The 13,932-nt window shown below is 40.6% G+C and overlaps 1 protein-coding gene across 1 annotated transcript in view; it reads left to right on the top strand.

Annotated features, from left to right (window-relative positions):
- Window positions 1-410: 410 nt before the first annotated feature.
- LOC132830416 (integrin alpha-E-like) overlaps window positions 411-13,932 on the top strand; it is a 396,956-nt gene continuing 383,434 nt past the window's right edge. Inside the window, exon 1 of the mRNA XM_060848093.1 lies at window positions 411-442. The gene's annotated coding sequence lies outside the window, so the exon portion shown is untranslated. The remainder of the gene's footprint in view (window positions 443-13,932) is intronic.

Here is a 13,932-nt window from a genome sequence, read left to right as displayed (position 1 = left end):
AACGTTTCGAGCATAAGCCCTAGTGATGTCTGTTTCTTGGGATTTAGAGGGCTTAAAGTGCTGCTAACTTCTCTAATTTGATTTTGCTCATAGCAGCACTCCATTTTGCAAGCTTTACTTCATGTTCTTGATTATTATGAGGCTCCCATCTGTTGCAGACTGACTATGGAGTTTCCGTGACCAACACCACATCCTTTAACATCAGTTTCGTGCTATAGTGGTTTTCAAACAGTTCAGACTACATGGGAAAAAGATGTGTAAAACTTTTGCGGGGGTGGAGTAGTTGCTCATCTGTATTCTTACTGCCCATATGTGCTTTAATTTGGATGTAAATTTTCAGTTGTAATTGCTGTGGAGAATTGAAATAGTCTACTTACTGTCACAGTCTTTAGTAACATTAAAATGAAAAAAATGATTGTAGCTCTGCTTCTTTTGCTGTTATGTAAGTACATTTACATTTCTTTGTAAGGATGATTTTAGATTACTGTACTTTTGTGCCATTAATATCAAATTAGAATCAGTTGCAAACTACAGTTACTATAAATAATTATAATTATTTATGAATGTGTATAAAAACATATAATTACTTTTATGTTGATTTTAAAAACTAACATAATTACCTTTAGATTGTTCATTTTAATATTGTTCACCAAGCATTTAAGATCTGCCTTAAGTAAATTATTTTGTAAGGTTCTTGTGCAGTGTAAACCTTGTTAATCACAAAATATTTAGAGTTAAGGTATATCATTTGTGAAATGTCAAGTTCAAAGCAGATAAGGCTATAATGTAGCCCAGATTATTCGACTCAAGTTCAACTTTAGCAAGGTTCTACACTGAAAAATTAATCTAAATCTTTTATCTTTGACAGCTGCTTGTTTATTAGAAATGAGGCATTATAGTAAAATTTAGGTAATGAATGACATTTTGGTCAAAGCGTACCATTGACCTATTGGGCATGTTCTTCTAAACTTCTCATCAATCTCAATATTTGTGATTCTGCAACTAACAGTTCCTTTTCGCTTCTAATGGGAATTCATATACTCCTTCTTTAACCTTACCTTAGTTTTCTGTTCTATCATTCTCTTACGATGAAGAGGAACCTGAGTTTCTTTGTCTTTCTTTCAACTTTAAATTATGTCTGTTCACCCTCAAAAACCTTCATAGACTTTCCTCATAACTCACTTCTTTCAGTTCACAAGCTAGCGTTGTAACTTTCTCTACTTCTACAAAATTCTACATCCTTTCTACACTCCAGGATGGCACAGAGGAGATTTACCAGGATGTTGCCTGGTATGGAGCGAAGGTCTTTTGAGGAAAGGCTGAGGGATGTGAGGCTGTTTTTGTTAGAGAAAGGAAGGTTGAGAGGTGACTTAATTAAGACATATAAGATAATCAGAGGGTTAAATAGGGTGGACAATGAGAGCCTTTTTCCTTGGATAGTGATGGCTAGCATGAGGGGGCTTAGCTTTAAATTGAGGAGTGATAGACATAGGACATATATCAGAGGTAGTTTCTTTACTCAGAGAGTAGTATGAGCATGGAATGCCCTACCTGCAACAATAGTAGACTTGCCAACTTTAAGGGCATTTAAATAGTCATTGGATAAATATATGGATGATGATGGAATAGTGTAGGTCACGTGCTTCAGATCGGTTTCACAGGTCAGCACCAACATTGAGGGCCGAAGGGCCTGTACTATGCTGTATTGTTCTATCTTCTGTGTTCCAGAACTGGCACGTCACCTCCCTTGGTACTTAAATCAAGCATCTCAATATTTGACTTTTATTCCAAAATATTGAATTTATTTTCTACAAATTATCTAAATCCAGCTGTACACAGTGAAAATAGTTTCAGTTTACCCGTTATGTCAACAAGTCTTGTGCTCTGTATTAGACATACAGCAATATACAAGTGTTTATAAAGATCGCTTGCACAATTTTGCGAGATTTTGATTTGGAAGATAGTCATCTCCCTTTATTCTCATTTATGGCAACTTGCCAGTGAACCATTAGATGGAAAGGGTAAATTCTTGCCTTCTCAATCACTTACAACTTAGATTTTGGTGAAGGAACATGTTAGTTCTAATTGAAGATGAAGATACACAAAGGTCCGTTGTAAATATTTAATCAGAATCACATGCAATAATGTTAACCTTACTGCAGTAATTGTCAAACGCATCAAAAAAACACGTTGAGTGGCCTGTGTATTTGAACTGAACTTTAAAATGTTCTCGGGGAACACAATCTGTCTTTTAGTCTATATGAAAGCTTAACCATTTCTTGTGATTTATACAAATGTATAACGAGATCACTGATGTTTGCACAATGCTCAGCAGCATTCCCGGCCCCCTTGATACTGAAGCGTTTGATTCTAAATGCAGTGAAATCTGGATATTGCCCAGACTTGAACCAACAAAAGAAAAGTAAGCAATTACCATCTCTGTCAATAGAGAATCTAACCATTATGCCTGAAATTCAATTTGAATGTCAACTTCTTAGGAGTCACTATTGATCAGAAACTGAACTAGCCATTTAAATAGAGTGGCTACAAGAGCAGGTCAGATGCAATGAGTAACTCACCCCCTGAGTCCCAAAGCCTGCACACCATCCAGGATGTGCAAGTCAGCAGTATGCTGTAATACTGTCCACTTGGCTGAATGAGTGCAGCTCCAATAACATTGAAAAAGCTCAACATCCCACTTGATTAACACCACACTCACAAACATTCACTCTCTCCACCAATGCTGCTCAGTAGCCGCAGTCTGTGCCATCTACAAGATGCACTGCAGAATTTCATTGCTACTGCACTCCCTAGAGAGCATCTTTGAAACCCAAAACCACTTCTAAGGACAAGGACAACACGTGCATGGGAATAACACTACCAAGCTGCTTTTTATCCTTACTTAGAAATATGGTCACTTCCTTCAGTGTCACTGGGTGAAAATCTTAGAAATTGCCCCCTAACAGCATGGTGGGTCCACTTCTATTAAATGGATTGCAGTGTCTCTCGTAGGCAACCAGAGATGGACAGTAAATGCTGGCCCAGCCAGTGACACCCACATCCTAAGAATAAATGAGAAAAAAGTTTGTTGAGCTGCAAATATATTGGAAATTACAATGCAATAACAGCTGGAATGCTGAATTATTATGTCGAGTCAGTATTAAGTTATGGATGTGGTGTTTGGAGCATTTGGAGAGAAGGAATGAAAGTCAACAGCTTTGAAATTTAGTGCTTGAGAAGATTTCTTAGGATGAGCCATGTAATGTAAAAAGCTAATGAAGAACAATTGATTGAGGCCAAAATAGCATTTTTAGATAATACCGAAAGTTAACAAATGGTGTTATTTAGAAGCATTACTTAATGCTTTAATGGTATGAGTCATCACTGACTAAGCCCTTTGAAAATTTTGTCCATCCTTAATTTCCCTTGAGAAAATGATAATGAGTTGCCACCTTGAACTGCTACAGTCCCTAAGGAGTGTCAGAGAGCATGTTAGTACCATTACAATGCTATTAGGAATTTGATCTAGCAACAAAGAAGGGATGATGGCATAGTTCCGTCGAGATGGTTGTGATAGGGAATTTGCAGTTGCTGGAGTTCTCACTTGTTTTTATAGCCATGGATTTATTTGGCTTGTCCAGTTCAATTTGTGACCAATTGTAATCTGCAGGATGTAGACATTGGGAAACTCAGTGATGGTAATGTCGTTGAATGTCATAGAGAGATGATAATAAGCTGGCAATTGTGGTTTGGAGATGCCAGTGTTGGACTGGGGTGTACAAAGTTAAAAATCACACAGCACCAGGTTATAGTCCAACAGGCAATTGTGAATTGTGAATGTTATTTACCACTTAAATAAAAGCAAATACTGCAAATACTAGAAAGCTGAAATGAAAACAGAAAGTCCGAGAGGAAGGCAGTAGGTCTGGCAGCAAGTTGGACATGACATCTTCAGAAACACTTATCAGCCAAGTCTGTATAATGTCCTGAATTTGCTGAATTTTCACACAATCCACTTTGGTATCTGTGGAATAGTGAATGGTGCTGACCATTGTGCAGTCATCAGTAAAAATCTCTACTTCTGACTTCATGGTTATTAGAGTCATAGAGTCATAGAGGTGTACTGCGTTGAAACAGACCCTTTGGTCCAACCCATCCATGCTGACCAGATATCCCAACCCAATCTAGTCCCACCTGCCAGCACTCGGCCCATATCCCTCAAAACCCTTCCTATTCATGTACCCATCCAAATGCCTCTTAAATTTTGCAATTGTATCAGCCTCCACCATATCCTTTGGCAGCTCATTCCATGCACTTACCACCCTCTGCATGAAAAAGTTGCCCCTTAGGTCTCTTTTATATCTTTCCCCACTTACCCAAAACCTATGCCCTCTAGTTCTGGACTCCCCGACCCCAGGGAAAAGACTTTGTCTATTTATCCTATCCATGCCCCTCATAATTTTGTAAAGGTCACCCCTCAGCCTCCGACGCTCCAGGAAAACAGCCCCAGCCTGTTCAGCCTCTCCCTGTAGCTCAGATCCTCCAACCCTGGCAACATCCTTGTAAATCTTTTCTGAACCCTTTCAAGTTTCACAACATCCTTCCGATAGGAAGGAGACCAGAATTGCATGCAATATTCCAACGGTGACTTAACCAATGTCCTGTTCAGCTGCAACATGACCTCCCAACTCCTGTACTCAATACTCTGACCAATAAAGGAAAGCATACCAACGCCTTCTTCATTATCCTATCTACCTGCGACTCCACTTTCATGGAGCTATGAACCTGCACTCCAAGGTCTCTTTGTTCAGCAACACTCCATAGGACCTTACCATTAAGTGCATAAGTCCTGCTAAGATTTGCTTTCCCAAAATGCAGCACCCTGCATTTATCTGAATTAAACTCTATCTGCCACTTCTCAGCCCATTGGCCCATCTGGTCCAGATCCTGTTGTAATCTGAGGTAACCCTCTTCGCCGTCCACCACACCTCCAATTTTGGTGTCATCTGCGAACTTATTAACTGTACCTCTTCTGCTCACATCCAAATCATTTATGTAAATGACAAAAAGTCCTTGTGGCACTCCCCTGGTCACAGGCCTCCAGTCTGAAAATCAACACTCCACCACCACCCTCTGTCTTCTACCTTTGAGCCAGTTCTGTATCCAAATGGCTAGTTCTCCCTGTATTCCATGAGATCTAAGTTTGCTAATCAGCCTCCATGGGGAACCTTGTCGAACGCCTTACTGAAATCCATAAAGATCATATCTACTGCTCTGCCCTCATCAATCTTCTTTGTTACTTCTTCAGAAAACTCAATCAAGTTTGTGAGACATGATTTCCCACGCACAAAGCCATGTTGACTATCCATAATCAGTCCTTGCCTTTCCAAATACATGTACATCCTGTCCCTCAGGATTCCCTCCAACAACTTGCCCACCACCGAGGTCAGGTTCACCGGTTTATAGTTACCTGGCTTGTCTTTACCACCCTTCTTCAACAGTGGCACCACGTTTGTCAACCTCCAGTCTTCCGGCACCTCACCTGTGACTATTGATGATACAAATATCTCAGCAAAAGACCCACAGAGTTCTCGGGTACTTCTGATCAGGTCCTGGGTATTTAACCGTTTCGAGACATCCAGCACTTCCTCCTCTGTAATCTGGACATTTTGCAAGGTATCATCATCTATTTCCCTACAGTCTACATCTTCCATATCCTTTTCCACAGTAAATACTAATGCAAAATATTCATTTAGTATCTCCCCCACTTTCTGTGGCTCCACACAAAGGTCTGTGGCTCCACACAAAGGCCGCCTTGCTGATCTTTGAGGTGCCTTATTCTCTCCTCAGTTACCCTTTTGTTCTTAATATATTTATAAACACCCTTTAGATTCTCCCTGATTCTATTTGCCAAAGCTATCTCATGTCCCCATTTTGCCCTCCTGATTTCCCTCTTAAGTATACTCCTACTTTCTTTATACTCGTCTAAGGATTCATTCGATCTATCCTGTCTATGCCTGACATATGCTTCCTTCTTTTTCTTAACCAAACCCTCAATTTCTTTAGTCATCCAGCATTCCCTATACCTACCAGTCTTCCCTTTCACCCTGACAGGAATATACTTTCTTTGGATTCTTGTTATCTCATTTCTGAAGGCTTCCCATTTTCCAGCCGTCCCTTTACCTGCGAACATCTGCCTCCAATCAGCTTTCGAAAGTTCTTGCCTAATACTGTCAAAATTGGCCTTTCTCCAATTTAGGACTTCAACTTTTAGATCTGGTCTATCTTTATCCACCACTATTTTAAAACGCATAGAATTATGGTCACTGGCCCCAAAGTGCTCCCCCACTGACACCTCAGTCACCTGCCCTGCCTTATTTCCCAAGAGTAGGTCAAGGTTTGCACCTTCTCTAGTAGGTACATCCATATACTGAATCAGAAAATTGTCTTGTACACACTTAAGAAATTCCTCTCCATCAAAACCTTTAACACTATGGCAATCCCAGTCGATGTTTGGAAAGTTAAAATCCCCTACCATAACTACCCTATTATTCTTACAGATAGCTGAGATCTCCTTCCAAGTTTGTTTCTCAATTTCTCTCTGACTATTGGGGGGTCTTAATACAATCCCAATAAGGTGATCATCCCTTTCTTATTTCTCAGTTCTACCCAAATAACTTCCCTGTATATATTTTCAGGAATATCCTCCCTCAACATAGCTGTAATGCTATCCATTATTAAAAATGCCACTCCCCCTCCTCTCTTGCCTCCCTTTCTATCCTTCCTGTAGCATTTGTATCCTGGAATATTAAGCTGCCTGTCCTGCCCATCCCTGAGCCATGTTTCTGTAATTGCTATGATACCCCAGTCCCACGTTCCTAACCATGCCCTGAGTTCATCTGCCTTTGCTGTTAGGCCCCTTGCATTGAAATAAATGCAGTTTAATTTATTAATCCTACCATGTCCCTGCCTGCCCTCACTGTTTGACTCACTTCTGTTCTCAGCTGCACCCATCTCAGATCGATCTATTTCCTCACTATCTCCCTGGGTCCCACACCCCCACCTTACTAGTTTAAATCCTCCCAAGCAGTTCTAGCAAATTTCCCTGCCAGTATATTAGTCCCTTTCCAATTTAGGTGCAATCCGTCTTTCTTGTACAGGTCACTTCTACCCCAAAACAGCTTCCAATGGTCCAAAAATGTGAATCCTTCTCCCATACACCAGCTCCTCAGCCATGCATTCATCTGCTCTATCCTCCTATTCCTGCCCTCACTAGCTCATAGCACTGGGAGTAATCCAGATATTACTACCCTTGAGGACCTCCTTTTTAAATTTCTGCCTAACTCTCTGTAATCTCCATTCAGAGTCTCAACCTTTTCCTTTCCAAAGTCATTGGTTCCAACGTGCACAATGACCTCCTGCTGGCACCTCTCCCCCGTGAGAACATTCTGCACCCTTTCTGAGACATCCTTGATCCTGGCACCAGGGAAACAACAAACCATTCTGCTTTTTCTCTGCTGGCCTCAGAAACATCTGTCTGTATCTCTGACTACAGAATCCTCTTGGAAGCCAACATACTCCTCGTTGCATTAGAGCCAGTCTCAATACCAGAAACTTGGCTGTTGGCGCTACATTCCTCTGAGAATCCATCACCCCTTACATTTTCCAAAAGAGCATACCTGTTTGAAATGGGTATATCCATAAAAGACTCCTGCACTAGATGGCAACCTCTCTCACCCTCCCTGGAGTTAACCCATCTATGCAACTGTATCTGAGACTTGCCCCCCTTCCTATAACTGCCATCCATCACTTACTGTTGCTGTTGCAAGTTCCTCATCACTTCTATCTGTCTCTCCAACCGATCCACTCAATCTGGTAAGATTCACATCCAACAGCATTTATGGCAGATATAATCTGCGATAACCCTTAAACTCTCTTTAAAATCCTGACAAGATGCACATATCACTGCAAAGGTCATTTTTGCTCCTTCACAATCTACAGACCCAGAAAATAACACCGTCTTATTCCTCTACAAACACTACCCCAGGTTAAATTAATAGCTATGGCTTATATTTTAAGTTTAATCAAGAGACTTCTCTCCAAAAACATATAATTAAGAAAGAATCCACTATACTCACTACTGCAGTCTTTGTTGAAGTAGCTGAAGTTAGTTGAACCTAGGAATCAATCCTAAGAAACTGCTGCAGCGATGTCCTGGAACTAAAATGTTGGCCTTCAACAACTACAACCATCTTCCTTTTTCCTATATTTAACTCCAACCAATGTAACAGTTTGCCCTGATTCTCATGAATTCTAGTTTTTCTAGGACACCTTGATGCCAGTCAAATGGTGCCTTGAGGAAAAGGACCTTAACTCTCATCTCACCTTTTGAGTTCAACTCTTCTGTACATTTGGACTGTAGTGAAGTCAAAAACTAAGTGGACCTGGTGGAATCCAAAATGATCATTAGTAAACATGTTGTTACTGGGTTAGTAAACATATTATGACTGGGTAGTTAACATCTTCCATCACTTTGCTGATAATTGAGAGTGGAGTTTTAATTAGTTCTGGGATATGACTTAAGTCACACTGCTGGAATATTTCAGGGTGTGTAGCTTTTGTAAGATTCAGTGGCTTTCAGCACTGTTTCTTGATAACACGTGGAGTGAATCAGATTGGCTGAAGACTGACTTCTGTGATGTTAGAGACTCAGTAGGAGGCCGAGATGAATCATTCACATGATATTTCTGGCTGAAATTGCAGACGTTTCAGTCTTCTCTTTTGATTCACCCATTATTGGGAATGGGATATTTCCTATGACTGTTGATTGTGCCACAGTCCACCACCATTAATAACTTGATGTGGTATAAATAACAGCTTAGATTTGATCTCTTGGTTGAAGGGTTATTTAGTCCTGTCATCCAGGCAGAAGCTTTAGAGTGCCGTGGGCGGCACGGTGGCATTGTGGGCAGCACGGTGGCACAGTGGTTAGCACTGCTGCCTCACAGCGCCTGTAGACCCGGGTTCAATTCCCGACTCAGGCGACTGACTGTGTGGAGTTTGCACGTTCTCCCCGTGTCTGCGTGGGTTTCCTCCGGGTGCTCCGGTTTCCTCCCACAGTCACAAAGATGTGCGGGTCAGGTGAATTGGCCAAGCCAAATTGCCCGTAGTGTTAGGTAAGGGGTAAATGTAGGGGTATGGGTGGGTTGCGCTTCGGCGGGTCGGTGTGGACTTGTTGGACCGAAGGGCCTGTTTCCACACTGTAAGTCTAATCTAATCTATTCACTACTGGAGGCATTAACAAAAGAAGACCAAGAAATTAACAGTGAAAAAAGCAGCCAGATATCATTAAAGAATGGCTCAACCATAAGTCCAGCAATGCAATTGTCCACTGTTCACTACTGGATAGTGAAGAAGGCGTTTGGTATGCTTTCCTTTATTGGTCAGAGTATTGAGTACAGAAGGTAAAAACAATGACTGCAGATGCTGGAAACCAGATTCTGGATTAGTGGTGCTGGAAGAGCACCGCAGTTCAGGCAGCATCCAAAGTGCAGCGAAATCGACATTTCGGGCAAAAGCCCTTCATCAGGAACAGGAGTTGGGAGGTCATGTTGCAGCTGTACAGGACATTGGTTAGGACACTATTCAAATATTGCGTGCAATTCTGGTCTCCTTCTTATTGGAAAGATGTTGTGAAACTTGAAAGGGTTCAGAAAAGATTTACAAGGATGTTGCCAGGGTTGGAGGATCTGAGCTACAGGGAGAGGCTGAACAGGCTGGGGCTGGTTTCCCTGGAGCGTCAGAGCCTGAAGGGTGACCTTATAGAGCTTTATAAAATTACGAGGGCATGGATAGGTTAAATAGGCAAAATCTTTTCCCTGGAGTCGGAGAGTCCAGAACTAGAGGGCATAGGTTTAGGGTGAGAGGGGAAAGATATAAAAGAGACCTAAGGGGCAACTTTTTCATGCAGAGGATGGTACGTGAATGAAATGAGCTGCCAGAGGATGTGGTGGAGGCTGGTACAATTGCAACATTTAAGAGGCATTTGGATGAGTATATGAATAGAAAGGGTTTTGAGGGATATGGGCCGGGTGCTGGCAGGTGGGACTAGATTGGTTTGGGATATCTGGTCGGCATGGACGGGTTGGACCGAAGGGTCTGTTTCCATGCCGTACATCTCTATGACTCTATGACTGTTGCTAATATCAAAAAATCAAGGTCATCTCCACCACTTGGGGTAGTACTTTAGCAATGACTGTGTAACCAACTATCAATTGTTAGGAAATAATTATATTCAAATTGGATCACCAAGCTCTAAACTAGTATGAAAAGAATGATAACAATGAAAAGCTTTTTTAGATATTCTATAATCATATGACTAATATTATGGTTTTGTTCATTAATGTTTTCAAATTTTAGGTATTGGTAGAAAATATCAAGTATTGATTTTATTGTATCAAATATAAAGGTGAAGTCATTGTAGTTCTACAGGACCATAAGGCTGCACATTCACTACAGAGACGATTGGTAGTGATTTAACGTGAGGGTTACTATGCCTCAGGCTGGGGGAGATTTGCTCATTATTGAGTTGGCATCCAGCACAATGATAAAGTGAAGGATTTTAATTTCATAGAAAAATGAGAGTACAGAGTCCTCGAGTAATGGAAACGGGGCCTTTGGCCCAAACTAATCCATGCTGACCCTGGTGCCCCCTCAACTAGTTCCAATTGCCTGCATTTGGTCCCTATCCCTCTATGTCTTTTATATCCATATACCTATCCAAATATTTTAAAAATATTGCTATTGTACCTGCCCCAACCACTTTCTCTGATAGCCATTCCATATGGTAAAAACAATGACTGCAGATGCTGGAAAACAGAGTTTATATTAGAGTGGTGCTGGAAAAGCACAGCAGTTCAGGCAGCATCCAAGGAGCAGAAAAATCAGTATTTCAGGCAAAAGCCCTTCATCAGGAATCCATGTAAGCACCATTCTCTGTGTAAAGAAGTTGCCCCTCAGGTTCTTCCTAACTTTTTTCCCTCTCACCTTATACCTACATCCTCTAGTTTTCAGTTCTCCATCTGGACACTATATGTATTCATCCTACCTATGTCTGTTATGATTTTATATACCTCAATAAGGCCAATCCTCATTCTCCTAGGTTCCAAGGAATAAAGTCATATCCTGGCCAACCTATTCCTATAACTTAGACCTAATAGTCTGGCAACATGGTTATTGAAAGTGGTAACAGAAATTTGCAACGTTTAAAGGGTTTCAGATAGTCAATTCCTTACGTTTTGTAATTTTCTGCAGTCTGGGAAAAATGGGAAAAAAAACCTGTTAGATTTCCTGAAAGAAACAGGGCTTCCTTTGTCCATTTTAAAATGACAAAACAATAATTATGAGAAAAGGAATTCAACGGAGTCATTTTCACATTATGAGAATATAGTTTAATTATTTTCTTTAAGACTACAATATTGTACTACCAAGGTTGATTGGACGAACTATTCTACTTAAAATATCACCAAATGTGGCAAGAACTGATAAAAATGAGCTGTGTTTGACATAATGGGTTTCAGTCTGTAAATGTCATTTACCTCATTAACCTCAACTGCTGCGACAGCTACATTGAGTAAATTCTGCAACGGACCACTTCCCGGTTCACCAGGATTGAGTCTGCTATTCTTGTATGTTTCCTATGGGTGCTTGAATACAAACTGCAGCATTTGAATAGTTAAGTAGCTGAGATTTTAGTTTTGCAATTTTTGCAATTTCAGCACTAAGAAAAGTGCTGAAACCATGGTCTGTAGCACATCAAATCCATTTTATTCAGCGATGCCGAACCTATTTTGGTGAGTCTAGAGAGATGCAATATTTAAATATAATTCTATTTTATTAGTTCTCTTTCCTGTAAAATAAAACTGTCAAACAGTCCAACACCCAAAATAATCAGCATCTTGAACATAAGTGAGACCAAAAATGACAACAATTTGAAACAGTAGTGTCACCAGGGATGTGAGATAGAAGATTCATTTTACTTCAAAAAGGAAAAAAAGGTTATGGCAGAATTGTGATTCCTCCGGACTGGAATGAGGATATATTTCTTCACTGAAAGGGTAATGAACCTACCTCAGAAGCAGAGCTGGGACACTGAATACATTCAAGAGGGAGATAAATAATGTTTTAGTGTTTAAAGGCATCAAAAGGTATGGGTAGAAAGCAGGAATATGGCATTCAGGCAGAGGGTCAGCCATGATCCTACTGAATGACTTATAGGTTCAGAGGGCCAAATGACCTACTGCTGCTTCTAGTTTATATGCTTCAGTGCCATGCTTCAATGTTTTTTCTCGGCTGATGTGAAAGGACAAAATGTTATCACTGGCTATCGGTAAATTTGCTTGTACCCAGCTCTCTTGCTGGAGTTAAATTTCTATGCTACTTTGCCTATGTGTCATTAAATATATGTTCCTTTCACCTATGCTTTTAGATGTAGCAGTGCTGGAATACTCTGAGATGAAACTTCATATAATTGTACTGATGGCAGTTTTCTTTTTCCAAAATTCAAAATTTTCAAATTGTTCATGTTATCTGGATTATTAGCGGAAGGCTTCTTGGATTACCGGTCTGGTAACATTATTTCTGTTTCTGCTTTGGTTGTGTTAGCATTATAGACTAATATCCATATACTACATACCATACAATTATCTTTGTTTTTTGATTGGATAAATGCTCAGTAAAGTGCCTCGGTAAATTAACATCAAGTTTTGTTTAAAAATTCAGTACTGTTCATGCTGGAAATCTGGAATTAAACAAAGAATGCTGAGAACTCTCTGCGGATCAGGTAGCATCTGTTGAGATGGGAGTTGTTAGTGGAAAGGTTAACTGTGTTACTCACTTGACATATACTGGATGAACCGTTAAGTGTTTTCAGCGTCAGTTTTCATACATATTCTTGAAATTTTTCTAATTACTGATTAGGAGTAGTCAGCATGGCTCTGTGCATGGGAGATCACACCTCACAATTTGTTAGAGTTCTTTGATGAAGTGACCAGGAAGATTTTTAAGGGCAGGGTAGTAGACTTAGTCTGTATGGATCTCAGGAAAGCCTTTGTTAAGGTTCCACATGGCATGCTGCTCAGGAAAATTAGTTTGCATGGAATCCAGGGCAAGCTGGCGAATTGGATACACAATTGGCTTGATGGTAGGAATCAGAGGGTAATAGTGGAAGGATGCTAATTGGACTGAAGACCTGTTACTAATGGTGTGGTTCAGGGGTTGGTGCTGGGCCCATTGCTGTTTGTTATCTATATCAATAATTTGGATGAGAATGTACAAGGCATGATTATTAAGTTTGCAGGTGACACTAAAATAGGTGGTATTGTGGACAGTGAGCAAGGTTATCAGAAATTGCTGCAGTACCTTGATCAACTGACGAAGTGGATCAAAAAATGGCAATTGGAGTTAATATAGACAAGTGTGAGGTTTTGCAGTTTGGAAAGTCAAATCAAAGTAGGAATTTCAGGGTGAATAGTGGGGCATGAAGGAGTGTAGTGGAACAGAGGGACCTTGGAATCCAGGTGCACGGTTCTCTGAAATTGGAGTCACAGGGCAGTCAAGAAGGCTTTTGGCACACTGGGCCTTCATCAGTCAGAGCATTGAGTAGAGAAGTTGGGAAGTCATGCTGCAGTTGTATAGGATGTTGGTGAAGCCGGACTTGGAGTATTGTCTTCAGTTTTGGTTACCTTGCGATAGGAAGGATGTTATTAAACTGGAAAGAGTGCAGAAGAAACTTACAAGGATGTTGCTGGAACTCAAGGGTCTGAGTAATAGAGAGGTGGACAAGCTAGGACTTTTTTCTTGAGAGTATAGGAGACTGAAGGGGGATTTTATAGATGTGTATAAGATTATGAGGGTCATGGATAGGGTGAATAC

Source organism: Hemiscyllium ocellatum, chromosome 31, assembly GCF_020745735.1.
Source record: "Hemiscyllium ocellatum isolate sHemOce1 chromosome 31, sHemOce1.pat.X.cur, whole genome shotgun sequence".
NCBI classification, from domain to species: Eukaryota; Metazoa; Chordata; class Chondrichthyes; order Orectolobiformes; family Hemiscylliidae; genus Hemiscyllium; species Hemiscyllium ocellatum.
This window is presented reverse-complemented; position numbering and strand designations above follow the sequence as displayed.